The 19,907-nt window shown below is 44.1% G+C and overlaps 1 pseudogene; it reads right to left on the bottom strand.

Moving 5' to 3' along the window:
• Positions 1-1,594: 1,594 nt before the first annotated feature.
• On the bottom strand, positions 1,595-12,315 carry LOC135537803 (myosin heavy chain, fast skeletal muscle-like; annotated as a pseudogene).
• Between the last annotated feature and the right edge of the window lie 7,592 nt (positions 12,316-19,907).

Here is a 19,907-nt window from a genome sequence, read left to right as displayed (position 1 = left end):
TCGGTCCAAAATGTACCTTTTATGGGGGCAATAATGCCCTTTATTTAATATATAATTGGGCACTATTGGAATTAAGCCACAGCAGTTTGTAAAAGAAAAAGCACTGACATATTTGATCCCATTTCTGTAGAGGTGTGGGCAGAATGTTTGGGCAGAATGTTTGGGCAGAATGTTTGGGCAGAATGTTTGGGCATAATGTTTGGGCAGAAGGTTTTAATATTTTCCAGTGACTTGTATGCTGCCTATAGTGAGTGCCTGTCTGCGCATTCTGCAAGATTGATCGTTTGTTGTCTACACTGTCCAGATTTACGAACTGGACTGTGGAGGCATACTGGAGGTCTGGTGTGTAGAGCTGACACAACCCGTCCTGGCTGGATGTTTATTCTCGCCCTGCAAATGCGGGGCGGTGGCACAGGACTTACTGGGCTGTGTAGACTCACCGGAAACACAGTACGCAAAGCCGGCGCAGGATATCCTGGGCCAAGGAGGTACACTGGAGACCAGGAGCGCTGAGCCGGCACCCTCCTTCCTGGCTGGATGCCCATTCTAGCCCGGCCAATCCGAGGAGCTGGAATAGAGCGCACCGGGCTAGAATAGCGCACTCGAGCCGTGTACCTTCATATCGTCGCTGTTCCTCTATTCTCCGGTATTTTTCCTCGTAGTATCGCCGTTCCGCTTTCGCTGCCTCTAACTCCTCCTGAGGATGACGATACTCCCCGGCTGTGTCCAGGGTCCTGCGCCATCTAATATCTCCTCCCAGGTCCATCTCCCCATTAAGCGCTATTCCTCCTTTTCACGCTGCTTAGTCCTTGTAGTGTGGGTTGTTCTGTCACGGTCGTCATAATGAGGAGACCAAGGCGCAGCGTGATAAGCGTACATAACTATTTTAATGAACAGAACGACCACTGAACAGAACAGCCCGTGAAGCTATATAACTACTGCAAACAGGCAACTAAACATAGAATAACAACCCACAAACTATGCATTGAATATGGCTACCTAAATATGGTCCCCAATCAGAGACAACGATAAACAGCTGCCTCTGATTGAGAACCAATCTAGGCAACCATAGACATATAAACACCGAGACTAGCACAACCCCATAAACATACAAAAAACCCTAGACAGGGCTATCTACACAAATCACCCTCGTCACACCCTGACCTAACCAAATAATAAAGAAAACAAAGTTAACTGAGGTCAGGGCGTGACACTTAGTCATCTCAGCTTACTCACTTACTTATGGAGCTGCCTACTCCTGATGATTCATTTCAAATCATATGAGCAAAAAATATGTCGATTTATCTGGGAGGCTGAACCAGACAAAATAAAACGTGCCTATCTATATAATGAATATGAATTGGGTGGGTTGACATTATTAAATATAAAAGCACTAAACCTCACTAAATGCTTCACTTATACAACTGTCTGCCTGTCCATAACAAAAGATCACCACTGGAGGAATAAAAATACATCAATAGGAAAGTATACCAGTTTCAAATATTGCACTACATATTGAAATAACGTTTTCTCAGATCCCGTACCAGCCTCACCATCCACACCGTTTATTTTAGTCTTTGCTATTGAGTGCAACTCACTTGGCCTCCTCCAGCTCCTCTGTGCGTTGGATGGCATCAGTTTCATACTTAGTCCTCCACTGAGCCACCTCACTGTTGGCCTTGGACATGCCGCGCTGCAGCTCTGCCTTGGCCTCCTGCTCCTCCTCAAACTGCTCTCTCAGGAGATCACAGTCATGGAGGGCAGACTGGACACCATGAGCCAGTGCATTTTTAGCCAGAGAGAGAAAGAAAGACAAAGAGAGATTAGAGAGAGAGAGTAAAACAGATGACAGTAGAAGTCTCTGAGAGAGGCGTAGAAACAGTCTATGTGTAGATAAAGCTCTAAACTGGAAGGTGGTTTCCATTTAGGATGCCTTACCTTGACCTCCTCCTCAATCAGTCTCTTCAGCTCCTCCACCTGCTGGGTGAAGGCCTGTTTACCTCTGGTCAGCTGAGACACCAGGGCTTCCTTCTCCTCCAGCTGGCGGCCAAACTCACCTGCCGGGAAAGAGGGAAATCTTGTTAATGAGTCATTCTTTCAAGATTGAAATTTTATTTTGAGGAATCGTAGTGCAGAAACTGTGTGGACTGAATTTACAGCCCCGACACATGTTATTGTGAGGTGAGGTATACTGAGGTGAACTATATTGGTTTGTTGTTCATTGTTGAAGGTACCATTTTCTGTAAGGAGTCTGGCCCTCTGTCCGCTGATGTCGTTGACCTGGCGAGCATTCTCATCATTCTTCGTCTTGAGCTCGCTCAGCTGGTCCTCAAGAGTACGGCACATCTTCTCCAGATTGCCCTGTTAGTGAAACATGTGGGACTGTCAACTTCAGTTATTGAATAGTAATTTAGTTGACCCTCAACACTGCTTGACCAAACCATCACTACCCACCTTAGCCTTGGCGACGGCCTCCATGTTGCTGGAGAGATCATCAATCTCCATCTTGTACTCGCTCTTCTCCTTCTCCAGCTTCTGCTTGACGTGCTGCAGGTTGTCGATCTGCTCCCGGAGCTCAGCCACACTGTCGGCCTGCTTCTTGCGCAGAGTGGCGGCTGTGGCCTCATGCTGCAGGGTGGACTCTTCAAGATCACGACGCAGCTTCTGGAACTCAGCCTCGCGCTTCTTGTTCATCTCAATCTGAGCAGCAGTGGCGCCTCCGGCCTCCTCAAGTCTCTCGCTGATCTCCTCAAGTTCCCTGGAGAGATCGGCCCTCTGCTTCTCAACCTTGGCCCTGGCAGCACGCTCAGCCTCAATTTCCTCCTCCAGCTCCTCAATACGGGCCTAGAAAAAGGGTCAGGAGCAGGGGGAATGAACACTACAATACAGTAGAAACAATTGAACCTCACTACATAATAATAGCATGTACTGTATATTTAGCATAAATGTGTTTATACATAACCAGCTACACTAAAATATTTACTATATTCATTAGACAGTGGCGCATGCAGGAACCAAACTAACAACGGTAAGAAGCAACATCATGTCGTCCACTTGCTGTTTCAGCTTGGTCTTGGCCTTGGTCAGAGTGTTGACTTTGTCCTCCTCTGCCTGCAGGTCATCCAGTGTCTGCTGGTGTGCCTCTTGGAGGGCTTTCTTCTCCTTGGTCAGCTTGGCAACACTCTCATCCATAGACGCCATCTCCTCTGTCAGGTTTTTAACCTGAAAACGGCCACAACAAACGTTGTTTTTGGTCACTTCACCATAAGTGGTTTTAATTAAATGGATAATAGAAATGTGTCAACAAGTACTGTACTATAGATTCAACACTAGATGGCACTGTACTCCTGCCAGTGGACTGAATGGAAATCAGAAACGAGGGGGGAGCAGAACATGTAATGAATGTGGGGAGGACACCACAACTGAAATTACACTATTTTGTGTCTTAATTTTTACTGCACTCAAAAAAAGACTTGAATTACATTTCTGTTTTGAGTTGATTATTCTTTGGATTATTGTTTGGTTAGACTGTCTACAAGACCTTGTTTTCAGTGGCGTGCTTCTCCTTCTCCACTTTGGCCAAGGTGAGCTCCAGGTCATCAATGTCCTTCTTCAGCTCAGAGCACTCGTCCTCCAGCTTCCTCTTCTTGGCAGTCAACTCAGCATTCATCTCCTCCTCGTCCTCCAGCCTCTCAGTCGTCTCTTTGAGTTTGGCCTCCAGCTGGATCTTGCTCTTGATGAGCCCCTCACACCTTTCCTCAGCATCGTTCAGATTCTCTGAATCCTGGTTTCAGAACAAGAGAAAAAAAACGGTGTTTTCACTTGGTGTATCAAAATATATACTTCATTTAGTCAAATAAGTGAGAGCAAATCAATTTAAATGCATGACATATATATCACATGCCAAAAAAGATCATCAAGGACTTCAACCGCCTGTTCACCCCGCTATCATCCAGAAGGTGAGGTCAGTACAGGTGTGTCAAAGCAGGGACAGAGAGACTGAAAAACAGCTTCTATCTCAAGGCCATCAGACTGTTAAACAGCCATCACTAGCCGGTTACTACCCGGTTACTCAACCCTGCACCTTAGAGGCGGCTGCCCTATGTACATAGACCTGGCATCACTGGCCACTTTAATAATCGAACATTGATCCATCCTTGAAGAGGAGTGCACGTCTGGGGGGGGGGGGGACATACTGTTTTACCCACTTCATATCTACAGTATATACTGTATTCTAGTCACCTTAGTGGCTGCTGCACTACGTGCATAGACCTGTCATCACTGTTCTATGTACTTCATATGTATATACTGTATTCTAGTCACCTTAGTGGCTGCTGCACTACGTGCATAGACCTGTCATCACTGTTCTATGTACTTCATATGTATATACTGTATTCTAGTCACCTTAGTGGCTGCTGCACTACGTGCATAGACCTGTCATCACTGTTCTATGTACTTCATATGTATATACTGTATTCTAGTCACCTTAGTGGCTGCTGCACTACGTGCATAGACCTGTCATCACTGTTCTATGTACTTCATATGTATATACTGTATTCTAGTCACCTTAGTGGCTGCTGCACTACGTGCATAGACCTGTCATCACTGTTCTATGTACTTCATATGTATATACTGTATTCTAGTCACCTTAGTGGCTGCTGCACTACGTGCATAGACCTGTCATCACTGTTCTATGTACTTCATATGTATATACTGTATTCTAGTCACCTTAGTGGCTGCTGCACTACGTGCATAGACCTGTCATCACTGTCCTATGTACTTCATATGTATATACTGTATTCTAGTCACCTTAGTGGCTGCTGCACTACGTGCATAGACCTGTCATCACTGTCCTATGTACTTCATATGTATATACTGTATTCTAGTCACCTTAGTGGCTGCTGCACTACGTGCATAGACCTGTCATCACTGTCCTATGTACTTCATATGTATATACTGTATTCTAGTCACCTTAGTGGCTGCTGCACTACGTGCATAGACCTGTCATCACTGTCCTATGTACTTCATATGTATATACTGTATTCTAGTCACCTTAGTGGCTGCTGCACTACGTGCATAGACCTGTCATCACTGTCCTATGTACTTCATATGTATATACTGTATTCTAGTCACCTTAGTGGCTGCTGCACTACGTGCATAGACCTGTCATCACTGTCCTATGTACTTCATATGTATATACTGTATTCTAGTCACCTTAGTGGCTGCTGCACTACGTGCATAGACCTGTCATCACTGTCCTATGTACTTCATATGTATATACTGTATTCTAGTCACCTTAGTGGCTGCTGCACTACGTGCATAGACCTGTCATCACTGTTCTATGTACTTCATATGTATATACTGTATTCTAGTCACCTTAGTGGCTGCTGCACTACGTGCATAGACCTGTCATCACTGTCCTATGTACTTCATATGTATATACTGTATTCTAGTCACCTTAGTGGCTGCTGCACTACGTGCATAGACCTGTCATCACTGTCCTATGTACTTCATATGTATATACTGTATTCTAGTCACCTTAGTGGCTGCTGCACTACGTGCATAGACCTGTCATCACTGTCCTATGTACTTCATATGTATATACTGTATTCTAGTCACCTTAGTGGCTGCTGCACTACGTGCATAGACCTGTCATCACTGTCCTATGTACTTCATATGTATATACTGTATTCTAGTCACCTTAGTGGCTGCTGCACTACGTGCATAGACCTGTCATCACTGTTCTATGTACTTCATATGTATATACTGTATTCTAGTCACCTTAGTGGCTGCTGCACTACGTGCATAGACCTGTCATCACTGTTCTATGTACTTCATATGTATATACTGTATTCTAGTCACCTTAGTGGCTGCTGCACTACGTGCATAGACCTGTCATCACTGTTCTATGTACTTCATATGTATATACTGTATTCTAGTCAAGGCCATCCTATTCAATTATTGTTCATATGTATATACTGTATTCTAGACAATACTGTATTCTGCATCCTATTCAATTATTGTTGATACCTGTTGGTATGTGTGCGATTGTGTCTGTGTACTTGTGTGTCTAAATGTGCTCTGATGAGGGTTGTTGCTCACTCACAGATGCGACTTGAAGCGCCAGGTCATTCTTCTACTGCACCATGGCCACCATCTTTTCCTCCAACTCCTTCTTCTTGGCCAGAGCCTTGGCCAGGTCCGACGTCATCTTCTCATAGTTCTCCTTCATGTTGGCCAGCTCCTTCTCAGTCTCAGCGCTCTGCAGCAGGGGCTTGATCTTGAAGTACAACTTCATCCATGGCCAGGTTTTCACATTCATGAATGAACGGATGTTGTACTGGATGGTGAAGACGGAATCTCTGGTCCACAGAAAGGATAGAGTGACATGGTGAGTGACGTGGTGAGTGACGTGGTGAGTGACGTGGTGAGTGACGCGGTGAGTGACGCGGTGAGTGACGCGGTGAGTGACGCGGTGAGTGACGCGGTGAGTGACACGGTGACTGACACGGTGACTGACACGGTGAGTGACACGATGAGTGACACGGTGAGTGACACTGTGAGTGACACGGTGAGTGACGTGGTGAGTGACACGGTGAGTGACACGGTGAGTGACACGGTGAGTGACATGGTGACTGACATGGTGACTGACATGGTGAGTGACATGCTTAAAGATCTCCTCCAGTGTTTTTGTTTTTTACTTTTCCTGTGGAAGACGATATCCCAAGTATAAATACAGTAAAGTACACACACTAAAGGGTAAAAATATATGTCTGGAAGAAAATAGTTTTTTTGTTTTATACAACTGCAAACTTCAAGGAGTGGCATTCCCAGTATTCCTTAACTGGAAAAGTACAAAATAAAATCACTGGATGACGTCTTTAAAGCTACATTCTGCGATTCGAAGAATAACAAAAAGGGGACTCCACCACTTTTTGCGTACAGCTGAGGAATGAGGCTCGGGAAATGAAATCCCTCTTAAATGTCTAAACGGAGCTTGAGATGAAAGAACTGATAGGTGATGTTAAGATAACGAGGCATTTCATATTATTCCAGAATTAATGGGTAAAAATCACTTATTTAAATAACAATTGAACAGCTTGCTAAATCCCAACCTGCTGCTTTAATAGAATATTATAACATGTACTTTCTCATCCTGAACAACTCACAGCATATTCAGTACACAATCATTATGCATTACATACAAGAGGTTGACAAAATTGTTTGCCAAGATGTCTACTCTTCCTCACCTCCTCTCCATCATCTTGGTGAACTCTCTCCTCATGAGGAATCCACGGCTGAGAGCCTGGACCATGCCGACCAGAGAGGCCAGCTTCTCATCTCTCATCTCCTCCAGGACACCCAGCAGACCGGCTTTGAAGAACACCTGACACAGGTTGACATGGTCAATTATGGAACCACAGTCAGGTGGTACCAGATAGAAAGGTTGAATCCAAAGAGAGGAACAAAACCACTAGATTGATTTGAACAACATAAACGTTGTAATCCTTACAAACAAACCATGAGATTCGTTATGAGTTGTAAGTTATTGTATAGTTGTAGATGAATAATGTACACTGATATAGATAACTGCAGACATACCATTCTGACATAATGCACAAGATAATGAATTGACTACAATGTTTCTTCACATTTTTAAGAAATAATTACAAGATGGACAGATCAACCGGAGAGACATTTAATGGTTAGAGTTTAAATTATCATTGAAGTTGTGTTTTAGTTGGCATCTTTTGCTGGGGGCTTTTGACTGACCTTGGTGTGTCCAAACTTGTAGTCCTCATGATTCACATCAATGGACCCAAGCAGCTTCTCAGAAGCCTTCTTGTTGTCCATGAACTGGCCCTCGGGGATGACGCTGGCATTCAGTACTTTGTACCTGAATCAGGAGAAATGTTAAACATGAGTCAAGTTGTAATGGGTTGGTTAAGCCTATTCTGATGCTGGGAAAACCCTTGGAGAAGATATTTCTGTGTGTGTGTGTGTGTGTGTGTGTGTGTGTGTGTGTGTGTGTGTGTGTGTGCGCGTGTGTGTGTGTGCGCGTGTGTGTGTGTGTGTGTGTGTGTGTGTGTGTGTGTGTGTGTGTGTGTGTGTGTGTGTGTGTGTGCGTGTGTGTGCGTGTGTGTGTGTGTGTGTGCGTGTGTGTGTTTACCTCTGCTTGAAGTCAGCATAGATGATTCTACTGGATAACCAGGAAGTTCTCCATCAGACCTGGAAACACAAACCAAATCTCTTTAAATACTCATAAACAGGTTAAAGACTGGTTTGTTAGTGTTACTGATACTGTACTGACAAGATGTCATATTTAACTCAACATCTATTTGTACCTGGAGTCTTTGACTCGTTGGGGATCAGGCAGCGTACAAAGTGAGGATGAGTGCTCCTCAAGTTGGTCATCAGCTTATGTAAGTTCTCCTGTAGGAGGGTTACAAACCATGTTCTCAGAAATCATTTATGATAGTCACTACAGCTGAATATCCACATTTTAAAAGCTCACCCTGAACTGGGAGGACACAGTCTGCATGGAACCACCCTTCTTCTTGCCTCCTTTCTTGGTTGTATCTGTTATAATGGAGAAAAGTTCAATATAATTATAAATGAGAGGGATCTCAGGTTATCTTCACACGTATCTTAATGCAAATGCTGCCAATGAGATTGTGTAAAATAACACCTATTGTATGAGTAAATTAACCCAGTAAATCACCCTGACAAATTGTGATACATTTAAAGCAGCAATCAGCAGTTGAAACAATAACAAAGCTTGTTCCCTGCCCCTGTTTTGATAAAAAAAACTGAGAAATGGTCTGGAGAAACATAACCACTCAAATTTATAAACAGATCTATGTATTCAAGGACTGACCATTCATGATATCAAAATGATAGTTTTAATAATGTTTTGAGGCTGTGAAGTGCATGTTTCCCTTTACTTTGCTTACAAGCATACGAGTAAAAGCTGATATTTCGGCTTCTGATGGGGTACAACGGCTGAACTAAGCTGATGTTCTTCAAGAACGAATGGGTACATGTCTTCAGTCCACAAATGGATGTAGCAACTGCAGACTGACCCTTTAAAGAGAATAGGACTGATTTGTAATTAGTTCTTCATGAAATATTTTGATGTTCTGCTCGTCTTACCCTCAGGTGGGGCAGCGACATACAGGGTCGCCATCAGTTTGACTGAGGACTTCCCGTACAGCTGAAGAACTGAGTCGTTCAGGGGGTCCTTGTTCTTCTCCAGCCAGCCAGTGATGTTGTAGTCCACAGTGCCGGCGTAGTGAACCAGGGAGAAGTGGGCCTCTGCCTTGCCTTTGGCTGGCTTGGGCTTCTCAAACGCCTTGGTTTTGCCAAGATGCTGGGAGTACAGCTTGTCCTTGAAGGTAGTGTCTGAAGACTTGGGGAACATGCACTCCTCTTCAAGGATGGAGAAGATGCCCAATGGCTTTACGAAAAGAGATATACATCAAATTAGTGATGTTTACATTTAGGATCACATGTATTCCTTTAGCAAATACGCTATTATCAGAGTATCTTCATTTAGTGGCACAATAGGAAACATATTGAGTTCTCAACAGTCGTACCATGTGATAATATCTCCATTTGAACTTTGCTGTTGAGGTCCATTATAATCCTGACAGACAGCTTACCTTCTCAATAAGCTCAATGCAGGCAGCCAAGTCCATGCCGAAGTCAATGAAGGCCCAGACAATTCCCTCCTTCTTGTACTCCTCTTGTTCCAGGACGAACATGGTGTGGTTGAAAAACTGTTGCAGTTTCTCATTGGTGAAGTTGATGCACAGCTGCTCCATGCTGTTGTACTGTTGAAGGAATTTCAGAAGGGATCATTTCATCATCATACAAGGCTGTAATCCCTCTCAATCACAACAAATTGTCTTGTTCTGGTCTCAGACTCACGTCAAAGATCTCAAACCCGGCAATGTCGAGCACACCGATGTAGAACTGCCTTGGATTCTTGGTGTCCAACATCTCGTTGATACGGATGACCATCCACAAGAACATCCTCTCATAGATGGACTTGGCCAGAGCTGAGACTGAGTTATTAACCTGCAATAATAATACCTCAAATGAATACATGAGATATTGACCATGTCTAGTGACAAGGTGAAAAGAGCTTGGGGAAAACATCATCACTATTCAAAACAAGCAATTCACTCATCACCAAAAGATGTATGGTGCTCAGAAAATGGTAAAAGCTGTGTTTGGCCACCTTACCTGAGGCACAGTCTGTCCCTTGGTCACATACTCGTTGCCGACCTTCACTCTGGGGTAGCAGAGAGCCTTCAACATCTCAGCTGAGTTCAGGCCCAGCAGGTAGCCGATTTTATCAGCCACTGCAGAGAGAACCAACAACAACAGACTCAGAAACACAAGATTACCTGATTCTGATGTCACACCGACAAAAGGTCTAGGTTTTGACCGGTCCAGGACTACCTGACATGATGACTCCTTGCTGTCCCCAGTCCACCTGGCCGTGCTGCTGCTCCAGTTTCAACTGTTCTGCCTTATTATTATTCGACCATGCTGGTCATTTCTGAACATTTGAACATCTTGGCCATGTTCTGTTATAATCTCTACCCGGCACAGCCAGAAGAGGACTGGCCACCCCACATAGCCTGGTTCCTCTCTAGGTTTCTTCCTCGGTTTTGGCCTTTCTAGGGAGTTTTTCCTAACCACCGTGCTTCTACACCTGCATTGCTTGCTGTTTGGGGTTTTAGGCTGGGTTTCTGTACAGCACTTTGAGATATCAGCTGATGTACGAAGGGCTATATAAATAAATTTGATTTGATTTGGACCCACAACCATAATTTTAAATCATTTCTTGAGGTTGGAATTTGGTCTCTATAAATGATCTCCTGCCAGACTTTGATGAGGCTCTGTCTGTCTTACACGTTGTATATCTATGAGTGGGACTGGGACTAATGTTTATATATTGTATATCTATGAGTGGGACTGGGAATGGGACTAATGTTTATATATTGTATATCTATGAGTGGGACTGGGAATGGGACTAATGTTTACATATTGTATTTCTATGAGTGGAACTGGGACTAATGTTTACATATTGAATATCTATGAGTGGGACTGGGACTAATGTTTACATATTGTATATCTATGAGTGGGACTGGGACTAATGTTTACATATTGTATATCTATGAGTGGGACTGGGACTAATGTTTACATATTGTATATCTATGAGTGGGACTGGGAATGGGACTAATGTTTATATATTGTATATCTATGAGTGGGACTGGGAATGGGACTAATGTTTACATATTGTATATCTATGAGTGGGACTGGGAATGGGACTAATGTTTACATATTGTATATCTATGAGTGGGACTGGGTATGGGACTAATGTTTATATATTGTATATCTATGAGTGGGACTGGGAATGGGACTAATGTTTACATATTGTATATCTATGAGTGGGACTGGGAATGGGACTAATGTTTACATATTGTATATCTATGAGTGGGACTGGGAATGGGACTGTTTACATATTGTATATCTATGAGTGGGACTGGGAATGGGACTAATGTTTACATATTGTATATCTATGAGTGGGACTGGGACTAATGTTTACATATTGTATATCTATGAGTGGGACTCACCCTCTGTGCCGTCTGGCTCGGCCTGCTCCTCACGCTGCTTCTGCTTGAATTTCAAGTTGCCATGGTGCAGTACAGCTCCTGTCAGCTTGTAGATGCTATTTTTCTCATCATTGCTGAAGCCCAGGATTGTAATGGCATCCTGGCATTAGACAGGAAGTACAACAGTGATGAACTGAACGGTAGTTTGTTCACATACAGAACACTACAGTTCTGTTCTCTCACCAGAACAAATGGGATGGACATTTGACTGGCTTCTCAGATCCACGTGATGACACTTGACCAACACAGGTAGATGACAGCACAAAATACATTTGACACAGTTCCACAGGGACTTAGTGACACTCTCTTGTGGATGTCTTACATGTACAGTATGGGCCTCACGGTGAAGTGTGAAGGCATGAAGAGTTCCTTGAGATACACGCCGAACTAACAATAAGGCAGAATAAAACAAAATCCATGAAAATTCCCAGCTGCCACCAAGTTGGAATTGCACAGTGCATTCAGTGTGTATGGTGGTCCTACCCATTCCATATATAGAACATGATGAACCCTTTGTTTGACTCACGTCTGTGGCATCCAGCTCTTCCTTGTCGTTGATGCTGGCCACAGTGATCTGACCCTGACTGCACATGGGGAAGTCGTAGGGGTTGGTGGTGATGAGCGACATTTCTATGGACAACAGAGGATCCTGTAAATCTATACTGTATCTCTATCCTGTACCTCTATCCTGTACCTCTATCCTGTACCTCTATCCTGTACCTCTATCATTAACAAATATCCCCTCTCATCGACTCATTCCTATGCGTAGCCTAATCCATTCATAATGTAATATATCACACCCAAGTGACACAACATATTGCTGTAGAAACATTTTCTCAAGTGAGATTTTAGTAAAAAACGTACGTAATCAGGACGGACTGGTTCTCCTGGTCTGCAACAAAACAACATATTGATTATCATACTCAAGCAACACTATGGGGACATTATTGAATTCATAGCATCATCATGGTTCCAGCTATATTAATGTTCAAATAGGGTGACATTTAGACAGAAATGTATTGTGTAGAACATATATGACTGTCTGTCAGGTAGAATAGAGAATCACGTCAGCTCTATTCAATACATTTCTATCAGCAATGTTCAGAACATTTCACCTGAATCCCCCCTGTTTGTTCGGTGTCCACCCAGCACATCAGTACAAGAAGCCCCATAGAGGGGAGCTGCTGGATGCACTAGTTGAGCAGATGCCACTGTTATTAGACACAAGATATTTACTTGGCGTGTTTGTGGGTGGAGAGAACATCAACACCATGCAGACTAAGAGTTTATGACATTCAAAGTTATTTTAATGTGCAAAGATCTGGCATGATATTCAACCTGTGTTTTGGTATCCGAGGGACATAGTGCTGGTGTGGAATAAGAACCTGCACACCATGTGGATGGGGGCTGTCCAGAACAGGAGTTGCAGGCTTCTGAGACACTCGTTAACTGCCAGATGTCATTAAACCGTTGAGTAAACTGTCATAATAAAACTGTCATTGTACATAGTTAAAATATTTTGGCTGAATCTTGGGAGTATCGGACAGTAACTCTTGATCCAAGACATTTTAATGGTGCTTTCAACGACTTACACTCTTCTCGCCAAGCAGGGTAGCCTAGTGGTTAGAGCGTTGGACTAGTAACCGGAAGGTTGCAAGTTCAAATCCCCGAGCTGACAAGGTACAAATCTGTCGTTCTGCCCCTGAACAGGCAGTTAACCCACTGTTCCTAGGCCGTCATTGAAAATAAGAATTTGTTCTTAACTGACTTGCCTGGTTCAATAAAGGTTAAATAAAAAATACATATTCTGTTTTGTTGTACAGCGATAAATCAGTGGAGAAAAAAAAGATGTTTCAATGTAAATAGTAAATTTTAACCCACTTGCAAGCAGTTTAATCACCACAGACAGGAGTTTTCCTGAGACACGCAAGAGCTTTGGCACACGGCAGCACTTTATACATGATTCAATCCATTAAAATGTCACAGCCAGTCAAAATACATGACATGTCACATGCCGTGGCATGGATCCCTAAAACAACCAAGCTGGACCCCTAAAACAACCAAGCTAGACCCCTAAAACAACCAAGCTGAGTCCCTAAAACAACCAAGCTGGGTCCCTAAAACAACCAAGCTGGGTCCCTAAAACAACCAAGCTGGATCCCCAAAACAACCAAGCTGGATCCCTAAAACAACCAAGCTGGATCCCTAAAACAACCAAGCTGAGTCCCTAAAACAACCAAGCTGGACCCCTAAAACAACCAAGCTGGACCCCTAAAACAGCCAAGCTGGACCCCTAAAACAACCAAGCTGGACCCCTAAAACAACCAAGCTGGACCCCTAAAACAACCAAGCTGGATCCCTAAAACAACCAAGCTGGAGCCCTAAAACAACCAAGCTGGACCCCTAAAACAACCAATCTGGGTCCCTAAAACAACCAAGCTGGATCCCTTAAACAACCATCTGGATCCCTAAAACAACCAAGCTGGGTCCCTAAAACAACCAAACTGGATCCCTAAAACAACCAAGCTGGACTTCATTCAGATCTTATTTTTCAGGTCACATATCAAATCAATTCAGTTCAATTCAAAGGGCTTTAATGGCATGGGGAAACATATGTTAACATTGCCAAAGCAAGTGAAATAGATAATAAACAAAAAAGTGAAATAAACAATTAAAACATCAACAGTTAATATTACCCTCATAAAAGTTCCAAAAGAATAAAGACATTACAAATGTCATATTATGTCTATATACAGTGTTGTAATTATGCGTAAATAGTTCAAGTCCAAAAGGGAAAAGAAATAAGCATAAATATGGGTTGTATTTACAACGGTGTTTGTTCTTCACTGGTTGCCCTTTTCTTGAGGTAACAGATCACACATCTTGCTGCTGTGATATCTACTGGGTAAAATTCCACAGTGTGACATGGGAGATAATCAAAACTGGATTTGTTTTCAAATTCATTGTGGGTCTGTGTAATCTCAGGGAGATATGTGCCTCTAATATATCATGACAAGTCTGTTACGGGGGCCAACGTCAGCAATGAGAGGACCTCGTGGTCGACCAATAAGGTCTAAATAATGTGCTGTCCTGAACCGGATCTCTCTGTGATCCACATTACAGGTTATGAGGTCTAAATAATGTGCTGTCCTGAACCGGACCTCTCTGTGGTCCACATTACAGGTTATGAGGTCTAAATAATGTGCTGTTCTGACCCGGACCTCTCTGTGGTCCACATTACAGGTTATGAGGTCTAAATAATGTGCTGTTCTGAACCGGATCTCTCTGTGATCCACATTACAGGTTATGAGGTCTAAATAATGTGCTGTTCTGACCCGGACCTCTCTGTGGTCCACATTACAGGTTATGAGGTCTAAATAATGTGCTGTTCTGAACCGGATCTCTCTGTGATCCACATTACAGGTTATGAGGTCTAAATAATGTGCTGTTCTGAACCAGACCTCTCTGTGGTCCACATTACAGGTTATGAGGTCTAAATAATGTGCTGTTCTGAACCGGACCTCTCTGTGTTCCACATTACAGGTTATGAGGTCTAAATAATGTGCTGTTCTGACCCGGATCTCTCTGTGGTCCACATTACAGGTTATGAGGTCTAAATAATGTGCTGTTCTGAACCGGATCTCTCTGTGATCCACATTACAGGTTATGAGGTCTAAATAATGTGCTGTTCTGACCCGGACCTCTCTGTGGTCCACATTACAGGTTATGAGGTCTAAATAATGTGCTGTTCTGAACCGGATCTCTCTGTGATCCACATTACAGGTTATGAGGTCTAAATAATGTGCTGTTCTGAACCAGACCTCTCTGTGGTCCACATTACAGGTTATGAGGTCTAAATAATGTGCTGTTCTGAACCGGACCTCTCTGTGTTCCACATTACAGGTTATGAGGTCTAAATAATGTGCTGTTCTGACCCGGATCTCTCTGTGGTCCACATTACAGGTTATGAGGTCTTTTCAGCACACAGTGTGAAGTCAATGGAGGGCTGAATGTAATATTCAACTCGGACATTTACAAGGAGAAACACATGGATCAATTAGCCGTTGTGTTTTTCTATCAAGCTTTACAGATCTTTAGACAAACATACAACATGTTACATACAAGTAGTAGTCCACACACCAGACTCGTCCTGGCCAAGCCTTTAGAAGAGTCTGGGGGAGCAGGGGACTCGTCCTGGCCAAGCCTTTAGAAGAGTATGGGGGAGCAGGGGACTCGTCCTGGCCAAGCCTTTAGAAGAGTCTGGGGGAGCAGGGGACTCGTCCTGGCCAAGCCTTTAGAAGAGTCTGAGGGAGCAGGGGACTCGTCCTAGCCAAGCCTTTAGAAGAGTCTGAGGGAGCAGGGGACTCGTCCTGGGCAAGCCTTTAGAAGAGTCTGGGGGAGCAGGGGACTCGTCCTGGCCAAGCCTTTAGAAGAGTCTGGGGGAGCAGGGGACTCGTCCTGGCCAAGCCTTTAGAAGAGTCTGGGGGAGCAGGGGACTCGTCCTAGCCAAGCCTTTAGAAGAGTCTGAGGGAGCAGGGGACTCGTCCTGGCCAAGCCTTTAAAAGAGTCTGGGGGAGCAGGGGACTCGTCCTGGCCAAGCCTTTAGAAGAGTCTGGGGGAGCAGGGGACTCGTCCTGGCCAAGCCTTTAGAAGAGTCTGGGGGAGCAGGGGACTCGTCCTGGCCAAGCCTTTAGAAGAGTCTGGGGGAGCAGGGGACTCGTCCTGGCCAAGCCTTTAGAAGAGTCTGGGGAGCAGGGGACTCGTCCTGGCCAAGCCTTTAGAAGAGTCTGAGGGAGCAGGGGACTCGTCCTGGCCAAGCCTTTAGAAGAGTCTGAGGGAGCAGGGGACTCGTCCTGGCCAAGCCTTTAGAAGAGTCTGGGGGAGCAGGGGACTCGTCCTGGCCAAGCCTTTAGAAGAGTCTGGGGGAGCAGGGGACTCGTCCTGGCCAAGCCTTTAGAAGAGTCTGGGGGAGCAGGGGACTCGTCCTGGCCAAGCCTTTAGAAGAGTCTGGGGGAGCAGGGGACTCGTCCTGGCCAAGCCTTTAGAAGAGTCTGAGGGAGCAGGGGACTCGTCCTGGCCAAGCCTTTAGAAGAGTCTGGGGGAGCAGGGGACTCGTCCTGGCCAAGCCTTTAGAAGAGTCTGGGGGAGCAGGGGACTCGTCCTGGCCAAGCCTTTAGAAGAGTCTGGGGGAGCAGGGGACTCGTCCTGGCCAAGCCTTTAGAAGAGTCTGGGGGAGCAGGGGACTCGTCCTGGCCAAGCCTTTAGAAGAGTCTGGGGGAGCAGGGGACTCGTCCTGGCCAAGCCTTTAGAAGAGTCTGGGGGAGCAGGGGACTCGTCCTGGCCAAGCCTTTAGAAGAGTCTGGGGGAGCAGGGGACTCGTCCTGGCCAAGCCTTTAGAAGAGTCTGGGGGAGCAGGGGACTCGTCCTGGCCAAGCCTTTTGAAGAATCTGAGGGAGCAGGGGACTCGTCCTAGCCAAGCCTTTAGAAGAGTCTGGACAAGTGACAGCACAATCCACTAGATGGCCCGAGGCCAATGATCAACGTTTACAAGTGAAAAAGGAGTTGAATAGAATGAGTTGAATAGAAGGAGTTGAATAGAAGGAGTTGAATAGAAGGTGTTGAATAGAAGGTGTTGAATAGAAGTAGTTGAATAGAAGGAGTTGAATAGAAGGAGTTAAATAGAAGGTGTTGAATAGAAGGTGTTGAATAGAAGGAGTTGAACAGAAGGCGTTGAATAGAAGGAGTTGAATAGAAGGTGTTGAAAAGAAGGAGTTGAATAGAAGGTGTTGAATAGAGGGAGTTGAAGAGAAGGTGTTGAATAAAGGGAGTTGAATAGAAGGAGTTGAATAGAGGGAGTTGAATAGAAGGTTGTCCAGTTGAACTGCTGTTGTGGTAATATCCTTGACCTCTATGACCTTTATGGCAGCTGTTATATCTGGGATGACTGATGATAGAAACCTCTGCTTTATAGTCCAGCAACGTATCCCATGGAAAGGGACACATGCTGAGGGATTTGTCAAACTGTCATAATAACAGTCAACATTAATATCTCAATAATGATCGGAGTCAGCGTTCTTGAGTAGGCATATATATACGTATGTACAGTACCAGTCAAAGGTTTGGATTCGACACACCTCCTCATTCAAGGGTTTTTCTTTTATTTGTACTATTTTCTACATTGTAGAATAATAGTGAAGACATCAAAACTATGTAATAACACATATGGAATAATGTAGTAACCAAAAAAGTGTGGTCCAACTCATCCCAAACCATCTCAATTGTGTTGAGGTCGGTGATTGTGGAAGTCAGGTCATCTGATGCAGCACTCCATCACTCTCCTTCTTGGTCATATAGCCCTTACACAGCCTGTAGGTGTGTTGGGTCACTGTGCTGTTGAAAAACAAATGACAGTCCCAATAAGCGCAAACCAGATGGGATGGCGTATCGCTGCAGAATGCTGTGGTAGCCATGCTGGTTAAATGTGCCTTGAATTCTAAATAAATCACAGACAGTGTCACCAGAAAAGCACCCCCACACCATCACACCTCCTCCTCCATGCTTCACGGTGGGAACCACACAAGCGAGATCCTACGTTCACCTACTCTGCATCTCACAATGACACGCTGGTTGGAACAAAAAATAAAACATTTGGATTCATGAGACCGAAGTCTCTTCTCCTTCTTACAGGTGTCCTTTAGTAGCAGTTTCTTTGCAGCATTTCGATCATGATCATGCACACAATGTATATATCTCAGCCTCCAGTATTTATGCTGCAGTAGTTTATGTGTCGGGGGGCTAGGGTCAGTTTGTTATATCGGGAATACTTCTCCTGTCCTATTCGGTGTCCTGTGTGAATCTAAGTGTGCGTTCTCTAATTCTCTCCTTCTCTCTTTCTTTCTCTCTCTCAGGAGGACCTGAGCCCTAGGACCATGCCCCAGGACTACCTGACATGATGACTCCTTGCTGTCCCCAGTCCACCTGGCCGTGCTGTTGCTCCAGTTTCAACTGTTCTGCCTTATTATTATTATTAGACCATGCTGGTCATTTATGAACATTTGAACATCTTGGCCATGTTCTGTTATAATCTCCACCCGGCACAGCCAGAAGAGGACTGGCCACCCCACATAGCCTGGTTCCTCTCTAGGTTTCTTCCTAGGTTTTGGCCTTTCTAGGGAGTTTTTCCTAGCCACCGTGCTTCTACACCTGCATTGCTTGCTGTTTGGGGTTTTAGGCTGGGTTTCTGTACAGCACTTTGAGATATCAGCTGATGTACGAAGGGCTATATAAATACATTTGATTTGATTTGTATATAGATTCATATAGATTTGATAGATTTTACTATTGTGTTATTGACTGTACTTTGTTTATTCCATGTGTAACTCCTTTGTTTGTGTCGTACTGCTTTGCTTTATCTTGGCCAGGTCGCAGTTGTAAATGAGAACCTGTTCTCAAATGGCCTACCTAGTTAATAAAGGTGAAATAAATAGTTTTAAATGAAGGCCTGATTCACACAGTCTCCTCTGAACAGTTGATGTTGAGATATGTCTGTTACTTGAACTCTGTGAATGATTTATTTGGGCTGCAATTTCTGAGTTTGGTAACTCTAATGAACGTATCTTCTGCAGCAGAGGTGACACTGGTTCTTCCTTTCCTGTGGAGGTCCTCATGAGAGACAGTTTCATCATAGTGCTGGATAATTTTTTTGTTTTTGCGACTGCTCTTGAAGAAACTTTCAAAGTTCTTGAAATTTTCCCGGATTGACTGACCTTCATGTCTTATAGTAATAATGGACTGTCGTTTCTCCTTTTTGAGCTGTTCGTGATAATAATATGGACTTGGTCATTTACCAAATAGGGCTATGTTCTGTATACCACCCATACCTTGTCACGACACAACTGACGCACACCTGTTAATAATTGAAATTCATTCCAGGTGACTACCTCATGAATCTGGTTGAGAGAAATGCCAAGAGTGTGCAAAGCTGTCATCAAGGCAAAGGATGGCTTTCATAGTTTTGATGCCTTCACTATTATTCTACAATGTTGAAAATAGTTGTGTTTTTTTATATATATAAATAAAAACACATTGAATGAGTGGGTGTGTCCAAACTTTTGACTGGTACTGTATATCTTAAATGAGCACATTTTCATGAATAAGCCGATATAATCAACAAGCCCATTCAAAGGACCCGGAAGTATGACGCAGGACGACACCCCTTGC

This window comes from Oncorhynchus masou, unplaced genomic scaffold, assembly GCF_036934945.1.
Source record: "Oncorhynchus masou masou isolate Uvic2021 unplaced genomic scaffold, UVic_Omas_1.1 unplaced_scaffold_844, whole genome shotgun sequence".
NCBI lineage: Eukaryota > Metazoa > Chordata > Actinopteri > Salmoniformes > Salmonidae > Oncorhynchus > Oncorhynchus masou.
Note: the sequence above shows the minus strand (reverse complement) of the source record. Positions and strands in the feature narration are given on the sequence as shown.